The sequence below is a fragment of the Myotis lucifugus genome, unplaced genomic scaffold (assembly GCF_000147115.1).
Source record: "Myotis lucifugus unplaced genomic scaffold, Myoluc2.0 scaffold_30, whole genome shotgun sequence".
Taxonomy (NCBI): Eukaryota; Metazoa; Chordata; class Mammalia; order Chiroptera; family Vespertilionidae; genus Myotis; species Myotis lucifugus.
The window spans coordinates 8,788,761-8,815,437 of NW_005871078.1; the positions used below are offsets into that span (position 1 = coordinate 8,788,761).

The 26,677-nt window shown below is 40.1% G+C and overlaps 1 protein-coding gene and 1 pseudogene across 1 annotated transcript in view; one reads left to right on the forward strand and one right to left on the reverse strand.

The window, feature by feature from the left end:
• CCDC91 (coiled-coil domain containing 91) overlaps window positions 1-26,677 on the reverse strand; it is a 317,390-nt gene that overhangs the window by 243,734 nt on the left and 46,979 nt on the right. The gene's annotated exons all lie outside the window — the stretch shown is intronic.
• Window positions 12,586-15,516, forward strand: LOC102423454 (annotated as a pseudogene).

The following is a 26,677-nucleotide window of genomic DNA, read 5'->3' on the forward strand; positions in this document are numbered from 1 at the left end:
TGCCCCTCCCCCTGCCGGCCTGTTCAACCCCCAAACTGCCCCCCCCCCCCGCCAGCCTGCTTGCCCCCAACTTCCCCCTCCCCGCCAGTCTGATCACTCCCAACTCTCCTCCCCTCCTGGCCTGATCACCCCTAACCACCTCTGCCTTGGCCCCGCCACCATGGCTTTGTCCGAAGGATGTCCAGAAGGTCTCCCAGAAGGTCTCCCAGTCTAATTAGCATATTACCCTTTTATTAGTATAGATTATATATAGACATTGCTGTATTAATTTTAACAAATATTCAATACTAACATAAGATAATAATAATAGAAAAACTGAGTGTGGGGTACTATACTATCATGAGAATTTTTTTATTACTCTAAAACTATTCTAAACAATAAAGTTCTTTTTTAAATTAGGCCAAAACATAAAATAAAGAAAACCATTACTATTCAAGGGATAGATAGAAGAAAATACCATCAGCAAACAAAACTTAAAAGAAGTTACCATAAATGTAGAAAGATAGAATGATGCCCTAGAAATCATAAGAAAAAAGTGTACAAGGATGAAAGTAGATGTAATATAATAGATGTCAAGAAGATAAGGAATAAATAGAAACCACTAGATTTAGGAGGTCAGTGAAAAAATAAATGAAAAGTTCAGTGAAACTTCAAGGATGGAAGGTAAATTGCAGGGGTTTATGATGCCTTATGAGCCATAATTTTATGATTCTCTCCAGCACAAATCTCTTAAAAGATTCTCCTACTTTCAAGTCTATTGAAATTTTTCCCTCTTCCTTGAATTCAAATCAATTTAGTTGCTAAAACCTAATTCCTACTGAATATTCTTTCACAGTGTAAAGTATTAGATACATCAGATAGCATACTTTCACCTGGAAGTAACAGATAATCCCCAAAGCAAACTGGCTTAAACAGTAAGGAAATATATAACCACGATCTGATATAACAAGAAGTCAACGGCAGAGCAGGCTCTAAAAGCACTACAAATCAGAGTTTCAGAAATTCTCTATAATTCCTTGGATGTGACCTTCTATGTGTAGCTTCTTCCACAGGCTGGAAGCATGATCAAGTTAGTTTGAGATTGTGATCTGCTATGTTTCACTTAGACTTACCAGAATCAATCCTGAATCTAGGAATGAGGACACTTTTCTCTGAGTCACATGAAGGATTAAATACCTGAACAAAACAGGTTCTGTTAGAAAGGTAGATAGAAGAGTAATGCCAATAGGTAATCAACAGTAGCCAACATAGGAGTTCCTTATTTGAATGTTTTCCTAAATTGGAGAAGATTTAAAAATTATTTTAATACAATAAAGAAGAGGCTTGAACAAAATAAGGGTCAATTTCCTTCCTCAAATAACAAAGTACAACCTCAGAGATGATCAGTGCTGTTTTACAGGTCGAGAGAGAAACTGTGGTATAAAATTGTAAGGTTATCCCTCAAATTTATATCACATAAATTCAATATATTTGGTATTTTAAAACCAGAACCCTATTATATGGATTTTCATGGTGATGAGCTGAAAGAGGCACACTGGTGTGCTATAAGAATTTTTAAAACATGCAATACCAAACTCTTTTCCCTTAGACTGACAACAACCAACCCAATAGCCATCCGATGTGAATGAAATAAAAATTATACCTATTGTTTGTGTCAGACTGGCAAAAAATATATAATTTTTTGGTGTGCCGCAGAATTTTGGTAATTAGTTTTTATGTGCCATGAGATGAAAAAGGTTGAATAGTGATGCTCTAAATTTTCATTTTGCTGGGGATGAGATGGTAAGAGATGCCAACATGGTGGAAAGGACACTGGATTTGGAGTCCGGTCACTGTGCTCCGGTACTAACTCTCCCCCTAAATTGCAGCTGGACACCTAAACCTATCTAGGTTTCAGTTTCCTTTTCTATTAAATTAGAAAGTTCGGAAAGGTAATCTTCACGTCTTCTTTTTGATTAATTCCCAATTATAAATAATATTAATTCATGAATTAGAAGATTTAAGCAGACTTTAGAGTTGTAATTCTGGGCTAGCCAAATCCTAAAGATACCTTCTAAGACTACAAGCTGACATTTTTCCTACAAAACTTAACTTTCACAAAAAACTTCACTGTAGCCAGAAATGTAAATAGCATAATGTTATAACTTCTAAAATAATTCAACAATTTAATTCAATTTCTTTTTAAAGCCAAATTCATTATTAAAAGGTTTCAGTGTACCTACAGAAGCAAACCCTTACTGTTGGACAAGGGAACGGAAAATGACAGAAACTAACCACTTTGAAATGCAATTAAAGACAAGATTTCTAACCACTAAGCCTAAATGAGGAAGAAGATGAAAACTGCTGGAATTCAAGCATCATCAGACATGGAAATTTCTACATAGAGTATAAAATAGAAGCAGGGGAAATATCCCCCAAAAGTAAAACCAGTACATTAGGCCTAGAAGAAATGAAATCTAAATGTCTCATGAACTTTTCTTAAAACTGTTTATTTACACAATATTGATAGCAATCATTTCCAAAAACAGGTTGGTGACAGTAAGAAACAGAAGAGGACATCATTATAGTGCCCTTTTGCAAATCCCAAATTAATGGATTTTTGGCAAACCAGACACAAATCATATGGGAAGACTCTGGATAAAACCCCCCATCACTTTAGCCAACAGCATTATGATCTGGAGTTGGTTCTTCTCAAAATTATTAATAATGAAAAATACTTACACAGGATACACATGATTGCCAGGAAAAAAAAATGCACTTCTTTGAAACAGTTTTTAAAACAACAAACCACCCGCAGAAACCACATGGGCACAAAATGAAACGATTCTGGTCACTGATCTGTGGAGCATTTAAGCGCTCCCCAAGTGAAAGACTCAGCTTAGGCTCTATTTCTGGGGCAAGCAGAACATCCATGACAATACCTGATTTGGAATTACCAAGAAAACAGTGCAAACATACATCCACTGCCTGAGTTTCAAGAGAAATAATTTTCCCAAGGAGAGCCTTATAGTTTTGAGACTAATGTGTTTTAAAAGTTTCTTTTTCTCACAGTAAGACTCTAAATAAAGCTTAAAAACTCTCAAAATAAAAGAAATTTCACTAAAAGTACTTAACATTATAGTATTAACGACATATCAGTTAAAACCTCCTGGAATTGTCCATTTAAAATCCAAAACTCCCCACTTTCAGTAGCAGCATCATTAATATATATACTCTATCAATCACTTAATAATTCCCTACTGAAATAGTATTATTTCACAAGATAAGCTTCAAAAGAGGAAGTAATAAATATAAAGGAAGGAATACTACTCAAGAGACAGACAAAAGGATAAGGGAGGAGATGGGTGGCATATAGTTGCACTGGAACACTAGAAGCTGAGCTGGGTACATTATAAAAAGATAAAGAGGCTACAAAAAAGAAAACCAAATGAAACCAGAGTTAAATACAGTCTAGCACACAGCATTGCCTAGGGGAAAATGCAAAAACTACATAGGTACTACATATATTAACAGAAAACTTATCTTGACCATCAGCATCACAAAAAAATAACAATAAAACACCTACCCATTAATTTAAATGAGTGGAAAAAGATTTTTTTTTTTTGCTATGGCCTATACCAGTATTATATTGTCTCTAAAACACATAAAAAGGATATAATAAAAACTCAGCAGCCTGCAAGAGCTACATGTTTAGATATATCTGCACACATGCTCTTCACCACGCTTTCAATTTCCTGACACAATACCATAAAAACTGGTAATTCCTCCTCTCCCCCCACTATGGCTCTATGTAAGGTTCTGACTTTTCCCTTAGATAGGGTGGCAAAGCTCAACCTGTCAAAGCTTGCATAACCTTGAAGAACACATATAATTTCCAGAAGGAATAGAGAAAAAAATGGAAAAATAGATGAGCTTCCAAGAGAAAGAATTTTAATTGTGTAAGTATATCTACACTTCTTGTCCTTTAGAGATGATGTTACTGGTGCTATTTATCACCATATGCATGGATCCTAAAAAGACCAAAGCATTGGAGCTATCCAAATGCAACTGTAGCTATCTTGTAAACCAGCGATATTCAACCTTTTTCATCTCATAAACTAATTACTAAAATTCTGTGGCACACCAAAAAATACATTATATTTTTTGCCAATCTGACAACAAAAATATAGGTACAATTTTGATTCATTAACATCAGATAGCTATTGTTGTGTTGGCTGTTGTCATGTTTTGACAATCTAAGGGAAAAGAGATCATGCCCCTGACTAAATAGTCAGGTATCGCAAGTTTTAAAATTTCTTGCAGCACATCAGTTGAAAATCACTGTTCTATAGTTTCAATACAATGAAAAGGATAATAATATCAAGGATGGAACACCTTGGGATTGTCACCTAGTCAGAAAGAATAAGATCTGAAGAAAAATCAGATTAGATTCATTTCAGAAAATGAATAGGAAACAGTATAATTATAATGAGGACCTCTAATTAACCAAACAGCATAAAATCCGTACACCAAAATTCTTCCTATTAAGGTAAAATAACTGTTTTTTTTTAAATATATTTTATTGATTTTTTACAGAGAGGAAGGGAGAGGGATAGAGAGTCAGAAACATTGATGAGAGAGAAACTGATCAGCAACCTCCTGCACACCCCCTACTGGGGATGTGCCCGCAACCAAGGTATATGCCCTTGACTGGAATCGAACCTGGGACCCCTCAGTCCGCAGGCCAACGCTCTATCCACTGAGCCAAACCGGTTAGGGCATAACTGTGTTTTTTTTTTAATAGCTGCTGAGTACAATGATCTATTATGGATACAGAAATGAAAATGTCTAGTTTCTCAAGGTTTACTAAGAGCAGGAAGTGACGTGTATAAGAAATAGGAAACTACCATAAAATATAGTGCATATTCCAAGTATGTATTGAATTTTATGTAAAGATTTAATGACAAGAGAAGAAACTTATAAAGTATACTTTATGAAGTATAAAGTAGAATAAAATATAAAAAGAATAAAAAATAAAGTGCTCATTTCCTAAATATCACCAGTAGTTTAATCACAGATATCTTCACTACCACACTCCTACAGCATCCATAATCTTCTGCACTGTGGTTACTTCAAAGTGAAAGTATGGTAAAGGATGGAGAAAACTTTAAACTACAGTATTCAGATAGCATTCCACTTCCAATCAAAATGGAGATACAGAGACCAGATTTAACCTCCCAACTAAAATAAATAAAAACCTGAACAAAATATATGAAACAATAGTTTTCAGATACTGGATAACAAGTAGCACAGAATTATAATTCCTGAGAGGAAGGAAACGAACAAGATAAGCATTAAAACTGCCCAGTTTACAACCTGGAGTCAGTTCACAGGCCACAGCACATGGTGGAAGAACCCAAGCAAAACTCGCCTCGCACTGATTTGAGGGGAGAGAGTTAAAAGTTTGAGAGGCAGCTGGTGCTTGCAGCATCAGGATTTGAGAAAGAGACTATACTGAGTGAGAATTCCAGAGATAGAAAGATTTGTTCAAGTCTGGGCTGAGAACTAACATGTACAAACATGAGAGAAAGCTACAACAAGGCCAGGAAAAGAAAGACCATGTGAGTAGAGAAATAACATCTGGCACTCACACAGAGTTGGTAATAGTTTGTGTACCTATCATTCAGAATGGATAACCCTTCTAATACATAGAGCATTCAGCTGAATCCTTGGAAGGGTATCTCCTTAGTAATGGGGCTAAATTAGACCTATTACAAAAGAATATTTTGGACCCACATTAACAAATCTTATAAATACTCCTCAAAATAACCCAACTGATTCCAAGTAACATAACTGAGAAACAAAACCAAATGCAACCCTATTTGAAATAACACAACAAAATTCAGAAACCAACAAGCAAAAATACAAAATATATTAATCCAATCAAATTGTAAAAGGCATACAGAAAATCAGGACAATATGACCTATAATATAATCAGGAGACTATTATTCAACAGAAACATAGAAATGAAAGAGATGATGGAATTCACAAACAAGGATATGAAAACAGCTATCATAAAGGTTTCCTATGTTGAAGAAGGTAGAAAAAATAAGCATAATAATGAGAGAGATATAAGATCTGAAAAAGATTCAAATGGAACTTCCAGAAAACATCTTTAAAAAAATAAAACTAATACATAGGATAAGGTTAACAATAGATTAAACACTGCAGATGAAAAAAAAACACATGAGGTTAAAAAATTGAAATAGCAATTATTCAAAATAAATGGATGTAATTGGAGGCCCAGGAAAAAAAGGACGGGGGTGGAAAAATGTTTGAAGAAATATAATTGAAAATTGTCTAAATTTCATAAAAAATGTAAGCCCAGAGATCCAGAAATCTAAAAAACAGCCAAGTAATATAAACATAAGGAAGTTACCAATGCATATCATATGCTATTGTTGGAAAAGGATAAAAAGTGTTTAAATAAGCCAGAAAAAAAGGACACATAACATGCAAAAGAAATAAAATAAGAATGAAAACAAACTACTTGTCAAAAACCATGTAAGCCATAAAACAATGGAGAGGTATATTCAAAGAACTGAAAGGTCAAGAAAATATGGCAGCATACAATTCTTTGCCCAGAGAAAATAACTTTAAACCTGAAAAATAAAGATATTTTTCCAAACAAAAACTGAGAGTACTCTTTGCCAGCAGACCTACACTAAAAGAAATATTAAAGAAAGTTCTTCAGGGAGAAGAGAAATAAAATCAGAAAGATATTTGGATCTGCATAAAAGAAATCAGGAGTGCCAGAAATGGTAAATATATGAATAAATATAAAAATTGTAAAGATAACTGACTACATAAAGCAAAAGTAATAACAAACATTGTGAACTTTATAGAAAATGTAGGGGAAACCAAGATGGCGGCATAGGTTAACGCCAGAGTTTGCTGCCACGAACAACCACTTCAAAAATACAACTAAAAGACGGAACGGACATCATCCAGAACCACAGGAAGGCTGGCTGAGTGGAAGTTCTACAACTAGGAGGAACCGAGAATCAGAGGAGGCGCAGTGCTGAAGTAAAATACTAAGGTGCGGAGTGCGCGCAGCGAGGGCTGGTGGCTGAGGGCGCGGTTGTCTGTTTCAATCCGGAGGGAGCCTCAGACTCAGAGCTCCAGATCCGGGCGAGTCTCTAGGGACCCAGACTCAAACGGGAGAAGCAGGACTGTCTGGCTACGGTCCCTCCGAGGTTTGCAGCTGTTGCTGGGACAGAGAGGCAGAGCCCCTGGGGACGGACTGAGAGCAGCCATAACTGCTCCCTCCTCCACCCTGTTGATCCCGTGGGACCCGCCCCGCCAAGCCCTGCACAGAGGCATTTGCCGGATAGCCTCAGGCAAAGGCTAGATTAGCACCTCCCTAGAGGACACAAGTTCTTCCACTGCAGACACAGCTGATTCTCACAGCCAGTCGGCCTGGAGGTCAAATCCCTCTAGTATTAACTACAACAATCAAGGCTTAACTACAACAAGACTGCGCACAAAGACCACTAGGGGGTGTACCAAGAAAGCATAAAAAATGCAGAGACAAAGAAACAGGACAAAACTATCAAGGGAGGATATTGAGTTCAGAACCACACTTTTGAGGTCTCTCAAGAGGCTTCTAGAGTCTGTCGATAAACTTGATGAGATGTACAGGAAATCTAATGAGACCCTCGATGGTATGATAAAGGACCATCTAGAAAGTAAGCATACACTGACTGAAATAAAGAATATTATACAGACTCCCAACAGCAGACCAGAGGAGCGCAAGAATCAAGTCAAAGATTTGAAATGCGAAGAAGTGAGAAACACCCAACCGGAAAAGCAAAATGAAAAAAGAATCCGAAAGTGTGAAGATAGTGTAAGGAGCCTCTGGGACAGCTACAAGCGTACCAATATCAGAATAATGGGGTGCCAGAAGATGAGAGAGAGCAAGATATTGAAAACCTACTTGAAGAAATAATAGCAGAAAACTTCCCCTACTTGGTGAAAGAAATAGATTTACAAGTCCAGGAAGCACAGAGAACCCCAAACAAAAGGAATCCAAAGAGGACCACACCAAGACACATCATAATTAAAATGCCAAGAGCAAAAGACAAAGAGAGAATCTTAAAAGCAGCAAGAGAAAGAAACTCAGTTACCTACAAGGGAATACCCATACGACTGTCAGCTGATTTCTCAACAGAAACTTTGCAGGCCAGAAGGGAGTGGCAAGAAATATTCAAAGTGATGAATAGCAAGAACCTACAACCAAGATTACTTTATCCAGCAAAGCTATCATTCAGAATTGAAGGTCAGATAAAGAGCTTCACAGATAAGGAAAAGCTAAAGGAGTTCATCACCACCAAACCAGTATTATATGAAATGCTGAAAGGTATCCTTTAAGAAGAGGAAGAAGAAGAAAAAGGTAAAGATACAAATTATGAACAACAAATATGCATCTATCAACAAGTGAATCTAAGAATCAAGTGAATAAATAACCTGATGTACAGAATGAACTGGTGATTATAACAGAATCAGGGACATAGAAAGGGAATGGACTGACTATGCTTGGGGGGAAAAGGGGTGTGGGAGATGCGGGAAGAGATTGGACAAAAATCGTGCACCTATGGATGAGGACAGTGGGTGGGGAGTGAAGGCGGAGGGTGGGGTGGGAGCTGGAAGGAGGGGAGTTATGGGGGGAAAAAAATAGGAACAAATGTAATAATCTGAACAATAAAGATTTAATAAAAAAAAAAAGAAAATGTAGAAGGAAACTAAATCATATCAGTACCACAATGATAAGAGAGGAAATGAAAATATAATGCTGTAAAGTTCTTACACTATATATGAAATAGGATAATATTATTTAAAAGTAGGCTAATAAATTCAAAATATATATAGTAAACCCTAGAACAATTAAATGATTAAATAATTAGCAAAAATATACTCTTGGGAAACCAACAGTTGGCATAAAATGAAATCATTTAAAGGGGGGAGAGGGAACCAAAAAACTTCAAACCTAACACTAAATAGGAAAAAATGGAAAACAAATAGCTAAATGATATATTTAAACCAACCATCTTAAAAAGAACATTAAATACAGATGATCTAAACAACCAAATTAAAAAGCAGAAATAATTAGATTCAATAAGAAGGTAGGAGAAAAAAATAACCATGATGATGAGAGATGTCAAAGAAATGAAAAGGATTCATTTTGACTATGAAAACAAAACAAAAAAAAACATAAAAATAAAGAGCTGAAAAAGTTATACATGCAAACACTAATCAAAAGAAAGCTGAAGTGACTGTATTAGTATTAGAAAAGTTAGATTTCAGATCAAACAATATTACTAGGATGAAGGAGAAATTTCATAATGATAAAGAAATCAGTATGTCAAGCCAACATAACAATTCTAAACATATATGCATCTATAACCATACCTAGAGATTTCAGCACTCCTCTCTAAGTGATAAAATAAGTAGAAATAAATCAGTAAATATTAGAAGACTTGATCAATATAGCAATCAACTTTGTCTAATTAAAGATAGACAATATTCTGAGCCATTAAACAAGTCTTGATTAAGTTTTAAAAACTTAACAAAAAGTATCTTCTCTAAGCACAGAATAAACATATTAATAATCAATGAAAGAAATCTAGAAATTCCTTCAAAAACCTGAAAATTAACACACTTCTAAATAACCCATTGTAAATCACAAGAAAAGTATTGGGTATTTTAAAATAAATTTCATTGAAAATACAACATATCAGGTCCTTCCCATATGCAACTAAGCCTAGCAGAGACAGCCACAAACTGTGGATCGCTTGTAGCTTCCAACAGGTTGCCAAGGGCCAGGCAAAGAAAGCAACTGAATCTGACTTACACCACAAAACCCCCAAAAGACCTGAAACCAACCCCAAGTGGCCAGCTTCAGACAACACTGGAGCAGAATCCAACAAGCTAATTAAAACAGCATATCCAAAGGGAAAGTGTAGCAGGCACTAAACATTACAAACTCCACATTTTTCTTCTTTATCTTTTTCATTTCCTGTATTACTTATTTCCTATTTTTCTTTTATATTTCTTTATCTCTTTCCTTTTCTCAATCTATATTCTTTTTTCTTTTCTTAATTTTTTTCCCATTTTTCTTTTCCTAGTATTTATTTCTCTTTCTTTCCTTTGATATTCTTTTTTCATGCATTGTTTTATTATTCTCTATTTCATTTTTCTTTTCATATTTGTTTTGTTGTTATTTTTTTGTTGTTGGTGGTGGAGATTTTTTGTTTCATTTTGTTTTGTTGTGTTTTGTTTTGTATTGTTTCGTCAGCACCTGTACAACAGCTTGCACAATATGGTAGGAGTTATGCCTCAAGTTAGCCAGCCTGAGGGTTGATCCTACCCATGAATGGGCCAACAGCAATCAAGACCCAATTACAATAGAAAGACCCATATAACCCACACAACAGACATTCCTAGAGCATCAAGCTCAGCAGATCCAGGAGACCACACCACTGGGTCCCACAGAACACCTACTATACTAGTATAAGGCCACACCAAGAAAACTGGGAATCATAGCATTTCTATCTAGTACTTAAAAACAAACACAAAGAGACAGCTAAAATTGGGATACAAATAAGGCCCAAATGAAAAACAGAAGGAATATCTACAAAAAGAGGTAAATGAAATGGAGGCAATCAATTTATCAGATATAAAGTGTAATATAATGGTTACTAGGATACTCAAATAACTTAGTGAGTATTACAATGAATTTAGTGTGAACTACAACATCAAGAAAAAGGACACAGAAGCCATGAATTAGAACCAGTTGAAAATGAACAATACCATGAATAACATCAATAATACACTGGAAGGAATAAACAGTAGGTTGGAAGAAGAAAAGCATCAAAACAGCAATTTGGAGACAAGGTAGAAAAAAAAAAGCCCAGAGAAGTAATAAGAAAGAATAATTAAAGAGAATGAGGGTAGGTTAAGGGAACTTTGGGACAGGAAATGTAACAACATCCGCAACATAGGGGTACCAAGATGAGAAGAATGTGAGCAAGGACAGAGAGCCTGTTTGAAGAAATAATGACAGAAAGCTTCCCTAACCTGGTAAAGGAAAAAGTTACACAAGTTCAGGAGGCACAGAGTCCCAATCAAGATGAACCCAGAGAGATCCACAGCAAGACACAGCATAATTTAAAAGGAAAATGTTAAAGACATAATCTTAAAGGCATCAAGAGAGAGACAGTTAGTTACCTACAAGAAAGTTCCCATAAGGCTGTCAGTTGATTCTCAACAGAAATACTTCAAGCCAAAAGGGACAAGCATGAAGTATTCAAAGAAATAAAAAGCAAGAACCTGAAACTAAGTCTACTCTATCTAGCAAAGCTATTATTTAAAATTGAAGGTGAAATAGAGAGCTTTTGAGACAAAAACAAAACAAAACAAACAAAACAAAAAACACAAAGGCTAAAGATTTAATTGTCACCAAACCAGTATTACAAGAAATGCTAAGCCCTAGCTAGTTTGGCTCAGTAGATGGAGCTTCATCCCACAGACTGAAGGGTCCTGGGTTCGATTACAGTCAAGAGCACGTACCTCATTGCAGGCTCGATCCCCAGCCATGGTCAGAATGCATGCAGGAGGCAACCTACTGATGTTTCTCTATCACATCAATGCTTCTCTCTCTGTTTCCTAAATGCTTCTCTCCCTCCCTTCCTAAAAAGACTGTTTTAAGAATAGGAAAAAAGAGGAAAGAAAAATGGGAATAAATAAGTGCCTATCAATAATAACCTTAAATGTAAATGGATTAAATTATCCAATCAAAAAACATAGGGTACCTGAATGGATAAGAAAACATGACCCAGGACCAGCTCCCAGCCTCTGCGCTGCATTCATCTGTTCCCCATTAGTTCCCCAGAGCTGGGCTCCTGCCCCCCAGGAATGGCTAGGGCCCCATGGGCAGCGGGTTGGGGTCCAACCCCAGCAGGTCCAGGGGTTCCCAAAGGTGTGGACGGAGTCAGCAAAGAAGGAATGACACGGAGACAGGGTTCAGTTGATCAGCATGGTTGGGTTCTCTCTTTATTGTCCTGTTACATCTATATTTATACTATTTGATCCTATAAGCATGCCTCTTCCTTGTTTCTTATCTGACCTTAGCCAAAAATCCTGTCTCTAGTTCTGTTGATTTTAATCTTGTCTAGGTTAATCTCTGTGTTCCATTATAAGGGCTATTCCAAGGTCACTGCTCTACTGATAGGCTACAAGAAGGTGACTGAAGGAGATTCTCCTACCCAGTAAAGGTTATGTCCTCCCAGCCTCGCTGCTTGCCTTCCTTGGGACTGCCCTGTGAGGGTGGGCCTCCTAACCACGGACCGGAAGTGTGTTTCCAGACTTCCACCCAGGAACCCCAAGGTGGGCGGGGCTTCTTGCATACCACGCGCTCTGTTTCCAGGGCGCGGGTGACACGGGTCCTGCAATTTCTTCCTGCAGCACAGCTTTGGACGCATGCGGTCCTTCGCCTGCGGCTGCGGTTTCTGTCCCTTCTCTTCCCAGCCCTCCTTGGCGGCGGCGGCATGAATAAGAAGAAGAAGCCATTCCTGGGCATGCCTGCGCTGCTCGGCTATGTGCCGGGGCTGGGCCGAGGCACCACTGGCTTCAACACCCGGTCAGACATCGGGCCTGCCCGGGATGCCAACGATCCTGTGGATGACCGCCACGCGCCGCCGGGCAAGAGGACCGTCAGGGACCAGATGAAGAAGAGCCAGGCTGCGGATGACGAACATGAGGATCTGAATGACACCAACTATGACTAGTTTAATGGCTATGCAGGGAGCCTCTTCTCAAGTGGGCCCTACGAAAAGGATGAGGAGGAAGCGGATGCTATTTAAGCAGCTCCGGATAAAAGAATGGACGAAAGAAGAAAAGAAAGAAGGGAGCAAAGGGAGAAAGAAGAAATTGAAAAGTACCGTATGGAACGCCCCAAAATCCAACAACAGTTCTCAGATCTCAAAAGGAAGTTGGCAGAAGTCACAGAGGAAGAGTGGCTGAGCATCCCTGAGGTTGGCGACACCAGGAACAAACGCCAGCAGAACCCACGCTACGAGAAACTGACCCCTGTTCCCGACAGCTTCTTCGCCAAACACTTGCAGACTGGAGAGAACCATACCTCCGTGGACCCCCGGCAAACTCAATTTGGAGGCCTTAACATACCCTATCTTGGTGGACTGAACACTCCATACCCAGGTGGAATGACACCTGGATTGATGACACCTGGCACAGGTGAGCTAGACATGAGGAAGATTGGTCAAGCAAGGAACACGCTGATGGACATGAGGCTGAGCCAAATGTCTGACTCTGTGAGTGGGCAGACTGTTGTCGACCCCAAAGGCTATCTGACAGACTTAAATTCCATGATCCCGACCCATGGAGGGGACATCAATGACGTCAAAAAGGCACGACTGCTCCTCAAGTCTGTTTGGGAGACAAACCCGCACCACCCACCAGCCTGGATTGCATCTGCCCACCTGGAAGAAGTCACCGGGAAGCTGCAAGTCGCTCGAAACCTTATCATGAAGGGGATGGAGATGTGCCCCAAGAGTGAAGATGTCTGGTTGAAAGCAGCCAGGTTGCAACCTGGGGACACTGTCAAGGCCATGGTGGCCCAAGATGTCCGTCACCTCCCACGGTCAGTTAGGATTTACATCAGAGCAGCAGAGCTGGAAACAGACATTCGTGCCGAAAAGCGGGTTCTTCGGAAAGCCCTGGAGCATGTACCCAATTCTGTTCACTTATGGAAGGCAGCGGTTGAGCTGGAAGAGCCTGAAGATGCTAGAATCACACTCAGCCGAGCCGTGGGGTGCTGCCCCATTAGTGTGGAGCTGTGGCTCGCTCTGGTAAGGTTGGAGACCTATGAAAATGTCCGCAAGGTCTTGAGCAAGGCCCGTGAGAACATCCCCACAGACCGGCACATCTGGGTCACGGCTGCCAAGCTGGAGGAAGCCAACGGGAACATGCAGATGGTGGAGATCATTGACCAGGCCATCACCTCCCTGCGGGCCAACGGTGTGGAGATCAACTGTGAGCAGTGGATCCAGGATGCCGAGGAGTGTGACAAGGCAGGCAGTGTGGCCACCTGCCAGGAGGTCATGCAAGCTGTGATTGGCATTGGGATCGAGGAGGAGGACCAGAAGCACACCTGGATGGAAGATGCCGACAGTTGTGTGGCCCACAATGCCCTGGAGTGCGCACGAGCCATCTATGCCTACGCGCTGCAGGTGTTCCCCAGCAAGAAGGTCGTGTGGCTGCGAGCCGCCTACTTTGAGAAGAACCATGGCACCAGGGAGTCCCTGGAAGCGCTTTTGAAGAGGGCCGTGGCCCATTGCCCCAAAGCGGAGGTGCTGTGGCTCATGGATGCCAAGTCCAAGTGGCTGGCAGGCGATGTGCCTGTGGCAAGGAGCATCCTGGCTCTGGACTTCCAGGCCAACCCCAACAGTGAGGAGATCTGGCTGGCGGCCGTGAAGTTGGAATCGGAGAACGAGTATGCGCTGGCCACGGCTCATGGGAGCAGCGCACCCACTGCCTGGGTGTTCATGAAGTCTGTGAAGCTGGAATGGGTGCTGGGGAACATTGAGGCTGCCCAGGAGCTGTGTGAGTAGGCCCTGAAGCACTACGAGGACTTCCCCAAGCTGTGGATGATGAAGGGGCAAATCGAGGAGCAGGAGGAGCAGACAAGGCTCGAGAGGCCTACAGCCAGGGGCTGAAGAAATGTCCCCACTCCATACCCCTGTGGCTTTTGCTTTCCTGGCTGGAGGAGAAGATCAGGCAGCTGACCCAAGCTCGGGCCATCTTGGAAAAGTCTCGCCTGAAGAACCTGAAGAACCCTGGGCTGTGGTTGGAGTCCGTGAGGCTGGAGTACCGTGCGGGGCTAAAGAACATCGCCAAACGCTTATGGCCAAGGTGCTACAGGAGTGCCCCAGCTCCGGTGTCCTGTGGTCTGAAGCCATTTTCCTGGAGGCCAGGCCACAGAGGAAGACCAAGAGTGTTGATGCCCTGAAGAAATGCGGGCACGACCCCCATGTGCTCCTGGCCGTGGCCAAGCTGTTCTGGAGTGAGCGGAAGATCACCAAGGCCAGGGAGTGGTTCCACCGCACTGTGAAGATCGACTGACCTGGGGGACCCTGGGCCCTCTTCTACAAGTTTGAGCTGCAGCACGGCACAGAGGAGCAGCGGGAGGAGGTGAGGAGGCGCTGCGAGAACGCCAAGCCGTGGCACGGGGAGCTGTGGTGCCCCGTGTCCAAGAACATCGCCAACTGGCAGAGGAAGATCGGGGAGATCCTCGTGCTGGTGGCAGCCCGCATCAAGAACACCTCTTGACTGGGCAGTCCCTCTGGGCCGGGGTCTTGGGGTGGGTGGGCGAGTGTGCCTGCCTGCCATGTGAGGACGGGGGGAGGGGCCCGAGCAGCTTCTGCTCTGGAATTAAAGTTTTTCTAGGTAAAAAAAAAAAAGAAAGAAAAAACATGACCCACATATACGCTGTCTACAAGAAACCAACCTCAGAACAAAAGATTCACACAAGTTGAAAGCGAAGGGATAAAAGAAAAATATTCCATGCAAATGAAAACAACAACAAAAAGTTGGGGTAATAATACTTATATCTGACAAAATAGACTTTAAAACAAAGGCCACAGTAAGAGACAAAGAAGGTCACTATATAATACTAAAGGGATTGATCCAACAAGAGAATATAACCCTGGTAAACATATGTGTACCCAAAACAGGAGCACCTAAATATGTTAAAAAAAAAAAAAAAAAAAGGACTCTTGGTGGACTTTAAGGAAGAGATTGACATCAACACAGTCACAGCAGGACACTTAAACACCCTACTGTCATCACTGGATAGATCTTCCAGACAAGAAATCAAGAAGGAAACAACAACTTTAAACGACACACTAGATCAGATAGATTTAATTGATATTTACAGAATATTTCATCTCAAAGTAACAGAATATACATTCTTCTCAAATTCACATGGAATATTCTCAAAGATAGACCACATTAGGACATAAAATAAGTCTTAAGAAATTCAAGAAGATTGAAATCACATCAAGCATCTTCTTGAACCACAATGCCATGAAACTAGAAATCAACTACAATAAAAAATTTAAAAACATTCAAACACATGGAAGCTAAGCATGTTATTAAACAGTGAATGGGTTACCATTGAGATCAAGGAAGAAATCAAAAATTACTTGGAAACAAATTAAAATGAACACACAACAATCCAAAATCTATGGGACACAGTGAAATCAGTCCTGAGAGGGGATCAATTGGGAAAAAAGGGGGATATATGTAATACTTTCAACAACAAAGACAAATTTAAAAATGTAATTTAAAAATAAAAAAATTAAAATCTCAATAAACAATCTAACCCTACATGTTAGAGAACTATAAAAAGAAACTAGTGGCCTGGTGCATGAAATTCAGCACATTAATTAGAGGAAATATTTTAAAATTGCTATTTGCCCTTTCTCTATAATAGAAGTGTCAGAGATAAAAGAAAATTAGTAAAATGTATATGAAAATCTTTCTCCTGTCAGAGTCCGGGGCACACCACGGGACCCAGAGTCAGAGTCAAGTCCACCCACATGTGCCTCAAAATTGCGCAAGACCCCTACACGGCTGCCCCCTCCATTGGGCTAGATTCAGACAGGGCTGGTCCCGCCCTTGTCAAGCCCCACCGGGCAAGGGAGTGCAGCCTCGGGTCCCATGGCCCAGCGCCGGGGCATGGGGGTGTAGCTTGAGGTCCCCCTGCCTGGCATCAGGGCAGGGGTGTGGCCTGAGGACCACCGTCAAGCCCTGCCGGGCAGGGGGCGCAGCCTGAGGTCCCCCGTCAAGCCCTGATGGGTGGGGGTGTGGCCTGAGGTCCCCCAGCCTGGCGTGAGGGTAGGGGGCACAGCCTGAGGTCCCCTGTCAAGCCCCACAGGGGTGGGTGGGGTCGCAGCCTCAGGTCCCTGCTGATTGCTCGTTAAGGCTCCATATGGAAACTTGGCCTCCGCTGTGGGCGCAGCCATCTTGTGTTACGAAAACCCCGCCTCCGCTGTGGACGCTGCCATCGTTGTGATGGTCAATTTGCATATTCCCTCTTTATTATATAGGATAAGTAATGGAAAGGAACTGCCTGTTTGAGACTTGGATCACATCCTCAACACTTGTCACTAGTGCTGTCTCCTCCTCTAAAATGATGGGAATAGAAAGCACATTAAGGCAAACGGTCCAGATGATGGGCATTGAAAGTAAGGCCAGAGGAAAGATTCTTAGACAGAATGACAGTTGCTACCAAAATCAAAAGGGAGAGAGGCTGAGAATTAGAGGGAAAAGATATGCAGTATGTAAAGTGCCTCAAGATGTATAATGCAGCTAATTTTAAAACAGGGTGTCTAAAAGATCAAACATAAGAAGAAGTGAGAACAGAGCATAAATTCACCAAATTAGAAAACCAAGGACTCAGGAATAGGAGGGGAAGGAAGTAATAGGAAAACAAAAAGATAGCCTTAGATGACAAGTGAAATAGGGGATATAACTGTACCAGGCTTTAAAGCTCTCTACAGTAGGTTTGGGCTGTCTAAGCTGGGGGAAGTTAGCAGCACATTCAAATTATAATCATCTTTCTGCATAGTAAATATTTGTCTTACTTAAAAAGTTTCTGTCATGCCTTTGTCCCCTTCCCAACAGCCTTATATTTTCAGATTGTTACACAACAGAATAATTACATATTGTTTTGATCAAAAAGGGCATTAACCCAGCCTGTCCAGGATTGACTTCAGCATGCCCATGCTTAACTTCTCACTATGCTATTGGTAATCTATCCCTAGAGTTCCTAGAGTCCCTTAATAATCAGGCTCAAACTTACATTTCCACCTCATATTCTGTCTCTTCTAGCCATTCTGAAAAGTTTGCCATTTTTTTTCTTTCTATCTTTATTTTATTTTTTTATTGATTTAAGAGAGACAGGAAGAGCGCAAAAGAGATAGAAACATCAATGATGAGACAGAATCATTGATCCGCTGCCTCCTGCAACACCCCCTACTGGGGATTAAGCCCACAACCCAGGCATGTGCCCTGGACTGGAATCCACAGGCCAGTGTTCTATCCATTGAGCAAAACCGGCTAGTGCGCCATTCTTTTTTTGCACAGAACAATAGTTCATTAATAAACACTTATATTGATTGACTGTCTTCAACTTCACAAATACAAGGGAAAAAGTTACAAGAGGCATACCTGTAACTACAAATATGATTATGTAGTCAGTTCAAAATTGTTATTTCAGAAAATTTCCTAAAAAGTTTTTGAGAGCTACATACAATTCAAATATGCACAAACTCAGTTGATGTGCAAAAATACTTCTGCACTAAGATATTAAAAGTATGCAATGAATTGAGGACTTTAATATTCCTAGGCAATTTAATTTGAAACATATACATATGGACAAATGGATGTGTTTATATATACATACTAGAGGCCCGGTGCACGAATTCGTGCATAGGTGGGGTTCCTTGCCTTGGCTGGCGATCCATCTCACCCTGTCCCAATCAGGGCCCATCGGCCGGGGGCTGGCGGGGGGTTGGGGGGGTGGCGGGAGGTTGGCCAGCCATGGGAGGTTGGCTGTAGTACCACACTGACGACCAAGGAGCAGCTCCTGCATTGAGCGTCTGCTCCCTGGTGGTCAGTGCGCGTCATAGCGACCAGTTGACCAGTCCTAATGGTCGCTTAGGCTTTTAGTAGTATATATATAGATATTCAAGTATGTGTCCTATTCTGTGCTAAAACCTGTTGTCACTATCACAATACTACCATCTAGATCATTTTTGCATGTTCCTTGGTAATATATTAAGAACTTAATCTGGGCCATAATTTTCTTATCATGAGAGAAAGGAATATGCACTTGGATAACCTGAAGCAATGGTAGTGATATGAACAAAAGTGTAATTCTCCTAAGTGTTGGTTCCTTCACTATCATTACAATAGACTCCAATGCTTATGTTAGCTTCATGATATTCTGAAAGGCCAAAACGAAGAATCTTTTAAAATTCAAGTAGCATTCTATTTACATCCTTTACAAAGACTTACTCTCTCAACATTCGCATACACACCAGAAGTCATCAATAAATTTGTTTGTTTCATAAACAGTAATTATAATAGCATCGCTCTGACCAACTGCCCATTTTATTTTAAGAATAGATAAGAATATTTAACTACATAAAAGAATGCTATCGTTCATACACACACAAACATATGCCCCATCTTCTCCATATTTATAACCAATTAGTGGTGTTTTGTTTAATTGTTGTGGTTGCCTTCTCCTAAAAAGTTGAAAATTAGCTACAACTCATTACACATAAACTTCCAAAAAAATGGCACACCTTTCTTAACTAGAATAACTTAGTTCTGTGCTATTTTTGAGATACAACATATATTTTCCTTCAATTATTGAAGACATGTTAAAGTAACTGGATTATAAGAGGAAGGAGGTTTTGCTCTGCTTAGAAAATTACTCTATATTTTCTAGGCCTGAGAACCAATAAAGAATTGCTATATAATACAACATCAGAGACACAGAGTAAAAAGTCTACTGAGAGTTGAGAGGGGGGAAAAAAAAAGCTCAGAAATGATTCCCATCATTCCAGACCTCAGCATTGCTACACAATCACAATGGAAAGAATGTGTGGTAATTAACCAGCTTTAAATGCTGAAAATATCCAATCATTCTTTTTCCCTACAAACGTTTTATAAAAGGGGAAATCCTACAGGCTTCATGATTACTCCTTCAGTTTACTTTTTAAAAAATTCAAACAAACTAAGTACTGAGTTATGCTGTCACCAGTTTCTCCACTCTTTTTTTATTTAAGCAATACCTTATTTAAGTGGTATCTATGCAGATAGGATTTCATTTTTCATATTCATTAGCATCTTTGCTTTCAACAGGGATAATGGGAACATAATCTAAAATGAGACTGTGGCAAAAATAAAAGGTTAAAGGACAACAGCTATACAGTACCTAAGTCTTATCGAATACATTTAAGCCAAAAGCTAATATTTATCATTAATCATTATAAACTGATGTTACATGTCAATATACTTCCTAATATAGATTGCTGTTTGAGTGCATCTATGACTAATCTAATTCTGTGGCCTTAGCCTTGATTTCTAAGCGTTTTTATTATAAATCCCACTTATCCTAGGACTCAGCATCTTAAGCATTTTATTTTGTATCCCCCTTCTCTATAGTAATTTCTTTACAAGTTGCCTTTAGGATACTGTCAGGAATTAAACCAATGTTAAGATGACCATATACTCTTTTAAGGCTGAGAAGTCCTAAGACCTGCAGTGAGCAAGCTAGAAACTAAGGAGAATAGATGCTGTAGTGTCAGGTTGCATCTGAGAGCCTGAGAACCAGAAAAGCTGGTGGTATAAGTCCCACTCCAAATACAGAAGAGCAATGCCCCGGCTCAGGCCATTAGGCAGAAGTTCCCTCTTACTCAGTTTTTTTGTTCTATTCAGGTCTTCAATTGATTGGATGAGGACCACATTAGAGAGAGCAATATGTTTTACGCAGTTCACTAATTTAAACTTTAATCAGGAAACAACCTCACAGACACACTCAGAATACAGTTTGATCAAATATATGGGCACCTCATGGCCCAGTCAAGGTGACACATAAATTTAATCAACACAAGTTCAACCCTCATCAACTGGGCACCCATATTCATCTTCTTAAACCATACTTAATCTCCAAATGAGAACAATTAGGAGATCATAATTCTGCTTAACATGATACAACCATCCTGTGTACAACTGCAAACTTATTAACCCCTTGCCCAGAAGAGGAGGTAAAGTCCTTGAATGTTTATTCTTCTCTTTGATATCCCAGAATTTACATACTATGATGTAAAGTTACTAATATTTAAAACTGAGTGCATGATATACACTTAATATGTTTTTTACATGGGTAAGGGCATGAGAGAAAAGTATTATTTTACATATGTATATAGCCATATATACATGTTATATATGCATATATATTTGTGTTTATATACACACACAAACACAAAAATATATTTATAACGAAATGAGGAAATACTCATGACAATGGAGTCCTTATTCCTATAACTGGTAACACGGTTATAGCTGGTATTTATAGCTACCTTCTCCCATTACCCATTTTGTATTCCTTCATTCTTCAGCAAGTGCTTCAGATGGTTGTGATTCTTTACCTGGTGAGGTGACCCAAACTTCATTCCTGAAGGATCTGGATTATCAGTAATCTCCTTGAATAGTGTTGCAGTCTTCCACTGACATTAATCAAAGGGCACAGTATTACTAAGAGATGCCCTATGGGATCTCCTGTATTTCAGACAAACTCTTCCTTATCTCCATTGTGGAATAGCAGTCCAATATCCCTTTGGTAGTGAGGATCAATCACCCCAGCCAACATAGTAATTCCTGTCTTTGCATGTTGATTCAGAGACATGAGAAGTCCAAAACTGATGGACAGCTGTCTTAACTGCCAACAAATGGAATCATTGTTGTGTCTCCTATGGAAGCATTACTCCCTTTGGAATTAAGACCTCTAGCCCAGCAGAGCATAAGGTCATGGAAACAGGAACCAAAAGTTTTGCTAGCGAGTCACTAGGGGTAATAGTGAATGGTGTTGTTTCCATTTCTACCCCTTGATTCCTGGACCTGTGAATCTTGCCTATAAGAGAAACAGCACCATATATTGAATACTAATTAAGAGCATATACAACCTTCTGGAGAACCTTGCCCCAGTCCTGTAAGGCACTGACACCTCACTGGCACTGTAACTTAATCTTCAAAGGGCCATTCCACCATTCTATCACACCAGCTGCTTCAGGATGGTAGGAAACATGATAAGACTAGTACAGTCCATGAGTATGACCCCACTGCTCATTTCTTTCGCTGTGAAGTGAGTTCCTTGATCAGAAGCAATGCTGTGTGGAATAGAATGGCAGTGGGTACAGCATACTGTGAGCCCACAGATGGTAGCTTTGGCAGAAGCACTGCATGTGAGGAAGGCAAATTCATATCCAAAATATGTGTCTATTTCAGTAAGAACAAATAGCTGCAACTCTTCCATGATGGTAGCAGTCCAATGTAATCAACCTGCCTCCAGGTAGCTGGCTGATGACCTGAGGGAATGGTGCCATTCACGGATTTAGTGTTAGTCACTACTGCTGGCAGATTAGGCATTCAGCAGTGGGCACAGCCAGGCAGGTTTTGATGAGCGAAGTCTATGTTGCTGAGTGCTTCAGTAACCCCCATCCCTGACAGCACGGCCACTTTTTTCATGCGCCCACTGGGCATTGACAGGTATGGCTGGGGAAAGAGTCTGTCTGATACCCAGTCATCCTCTCTTCTTGATTATTAAAATACTACTCTGATGCAGTTACCCTGTGGAAGCATTACTCCCTTTGGAATTAAGACCTCTTAATTTGGTGAGCATTCACATGGAACACCAATATCTTCACTTTTTGGCCCATTCAGAGAGGTCTGCCTGCATACCTCTTACTCAGAATTCCTTGTCACCTTTTTCCAATCATGTTCCTCCCATATGCACTATGGGAGTTCCAGAAGAAGAGAGAGGGAAGAGGATAAAAAGAATATTTCAAAAATATTTGAAGAAATATTTGCCAAAACCTTCCCAAAGTTTACTTCCCAATGTGTACTTCCCGAAGTATGTACACACACACAACTTCAACAAATGTACTCTGGTATGTTTCTTAAAGTGAGAAACAAAGTATATGCTAATTAAAGAATCAGATCCAGTCTATGATTACCAATTCACCACTGTGAACTATGTACTTAATTACTTTGCTCAGATGAAAGTAACTATGATAATATCCATGGCCCTTCTATGTGAGAAGAAAAATAACCATCCAAAATTTTTATTTATATGTTATTTCACTTTGTTCAAAAGATTTTCTACTTATATATACTGGAATTATACAATAAAACAACATTTTGCAATCTGAGCAGACTCTGAGTGATCACAACACTTCTAATCAATCATATGGGAGTCACCTTTTATGTTCACTACTGTGACACTGAGAATCTGAGAATAATAATCGCGTGGCATTATTTTTTTTCTCCTATTGATAACAAAAGAAGCAAGAGCAATAACACCCAGCTTTGGATATACAGAAAATCAACTCAGTATGCCAATGAAGATAACGTCTCCTAAAAAAAAAAGGTTCTTGCAACCAAAGGTACCATACAACTATTCTTAACATGGTAACTGAAACAAATCACATATACTAAATAAGCAAGTGACACTTAAAAAACCATTCACTTTAAGCAAAACTGGTCCTAAAAAGAAATTAATAAAATGTCTCTTCTCATAACAGACAAGAGAAGAAACTTAAATTATCTAATGCCTCATGAAACCCAGTTATTAAACAGTTTTCCCATTCAGCAGAATAGAACACAAGTATTCATTTCAACTTGTCTTCCGATTCAGGGTGGCCCATTTAATGCCATTCAGCTTTTGCAAGCTTATTTTCCATTTTTCATACCCAATTTAGGCAAACTATAAATAAAAGGTATAAACTCTTTCTAAGCTGTCTTTATTAAATTCGTAATTTAATTTAAATGATGAAATTTAAACTCATCTTTAATCACAATATTTTACTGATGTCTAAGCATGTAATTTTTTAGTAATATTCAGGTAAGCCCCTGTCTATCACCGAAGCATATTCATAGATTAATGGATCTTGCATAATACTGCAGCTCTATCTTTAGTTCAATTGCAAAAGTTCTGAATTCCCATAAAACCAAAGCATCTTGAAATGATCATGTAGATCTTCTTTTACCACAAGATTGGATACAACATAAAAGGCAATTTGGTTGGCCTCTCCATTATCTAGGCCTACTTTTGGTAAGAGATGCACATGGTCTATGTTTGTAAGGCTGGCAAAGGGGGAAAAAAGTCAATCTTCTCTGAATAGCAGGAAAAAGTGATTTCACACTTTATGAGAGAGTAGTTACTTCATTCATATAGTCAGTCTACTTAACTATATATGTTGGACTGTACTATGTTAATACTAAAGTGGGCATACCTGTCTAAGGAAAACAGTTTTATTAGGACTATAACATGTTACATTTTAAAACAGCTAACACTATCACTGATCTTCATCTACTAAACCTGTAATTTAAAAAATTCTTCTCACTTCAAAATTAAAAAAAAACAACACAACTGTTGTGTCCTCTGCTATTGACAGTAAATGTATCCATAATTCTTTAAGTAGGATTCTATGGCATATAGCCAACAAGACTCTTCGTACATTTATTAGGGATATGACAGGAAAGGGAGAGGGTACAGGTCAAGAAGGGTCTACACCAACTTAAAATTACAAACATAAAAGGACATAAACCTTGGTAAACATTTTAGCAATAACTGATATTGTCTCATATTGATTCATTAATTTACTTAACGATAAAATTTTGCTTAATGGGTAAAAAAGTCATTTAATTATTCCAGACTCTAAACCTGTAAAATAAACTATATAAAATCTAAGGAACTCTGACTTTCTGAAATTCTAGGATTCTACCTTAACATGATGCCAAAAAAGTCAATGATACTGACTATCGCATTTTTCTCCAAAATGTATCACAATAAATTGCGTGGGAGACAAATTCCAAGAACATCAAATGAAACAAGGAGGCAATCTTTAAAAATCTGAAGAAAATTTCATACACTAACAGAAAAGCCACATTTCAAAGAATCAATTAAAAAAATATTATCAGAGTTACGCATAAAGATTTAATGTTCATTTGAGTGGGGAAAACAGACATTGACACAAAGAGTTAATGTAAAGAGAAGTGCCTTCTTAAAGTTCTCATTATTGGGACAGCAAAATGACAAAATTTGATGAGCTTTCAAGAAGCCAAAAGTCACAAGGAACAGGTTGAGCATTGTGATTATAAGCTATATTTTGGAAACAACTTACCTAAACACTCCCCTTCCAATTTACTAATGGAAAAGGTCTTGTCCACCCCAATGCACTCCCACCCCAACCTCTGCTATCAAAAGACAATAAACCTTCAAATAGCTTTTTTTATTCATAACAATCCTATATGCAAATCTTACATCTACAGCTAGAGGTACAAGATAAAATGTCTATTAGGCAAATTCCTATTTGTCCATTTAAGCTACAACCAGCTAAATAAATTTGTAACCAGCTTTCTTCTTTTTTTACTGCCCCCGCCCCGCCCCCAACAAAGGTACTGTTCCCTCTGTGATGACTCTCTGCACTTTCTTTTTGCCTGGCATTAAGTATATTAAAATGATTAAAGAAAACAAAAAAACTCTCAGGTTTTGAGCTGATCAATCCAATGAGATACATTTTTTTATTTAATAAATATTAAGAGATAACTTGTAACTTTCATCACTTTTGTTTTCTTTATGATTATTCCATTTGGCTTTGCTAAGTAACCAGTTCACAATAAGATATCCCTGCCCACAGAACTACCTCCTAGCCTGCCCGGAGGATACCAAACTTTGTAAATCAGGGTAATTTTCTACCACACAATTTACTGGCTAGACACACAGGTACACTCTCCCTGGCATCACAGCCCTCTCCCCTCCCTCCAATCTCCTATTTACCTAACAGGTACAGTAAAGCCCTAACCCTAACCCTCACTGCAACAGAAACTGCAGCAGAGGGCAAATGGGATGATTAGAAGTGCGGTGCTCTCCTATGGCACAGAACAAAGATAATTTATTGTCAGCCCCTGTCACCCAGCGAACTACATATTCTGAGTATTTGGCCTTACGTTGTTGGGTGAAATGTCAGCCCACCCCCAATCACTCCATCACGGAACATGCAAACTATTTCCAAAAGCCACCATCCGACCACCTCTCTGCTATTTAAAGAGGAAAGTGGCATAAATGTCTGCCCGGTTCAGACAGGGAGGGAAGGAAGAGTAGGAATTCTCAAGGGGCCGCTGAGTCACCTGCAGCTGCAGCCAGCACTTTACCCTCCAGGAAATCAGGCTCTGCCCCAGCGCTCGCCAGGGAGCGAGAGTAGCTACAGCAGCAACATCATCATCATCCCACCAAAAACACACTCCGTGAGCTTTTAAAAGAGCTGCCACTCCTTCAAGTGAAGCCCAAAATAGACTTCATGTCCCGAGTTCTCCTCCGCAGTGCAAAACAGGGGCAGCCGGAAGAAACACCTTTATTGTGGGGAAAGGGGGCGCACGCATGGGAACGGAGGATGCCTCGCCACTTGGCAACGTACCGCCTCCTGCCTGAACCCCGAAAACTGCCGCTTTTATTGCAACACGTGGCTGCAGGACGGAGAGGACCTTTGGCCCGGTGGACTTGGCCAAGTCGAAGGGGAAACAGACGCCAGGAGCGCCCGGTGGAAACTCGACACGGACCAGCCCCGTTCGGTGGGAGTTTCCGTGACACCATCATCACGTGTACTTGTGCGTAGACTGTCGAAAGCGTTGGCTCTGGAGTGTGCAGGGGCCAGGGCCCGCCGGCGACGGCCAGCGCAGGTGGGAGCTCCCTGCGCGGGGAGGGGGGCGGGGCTGGCTCCCCTTCACCAGGCGGGCCACGCCCCCCGTCACCTCCACCTCCACCTC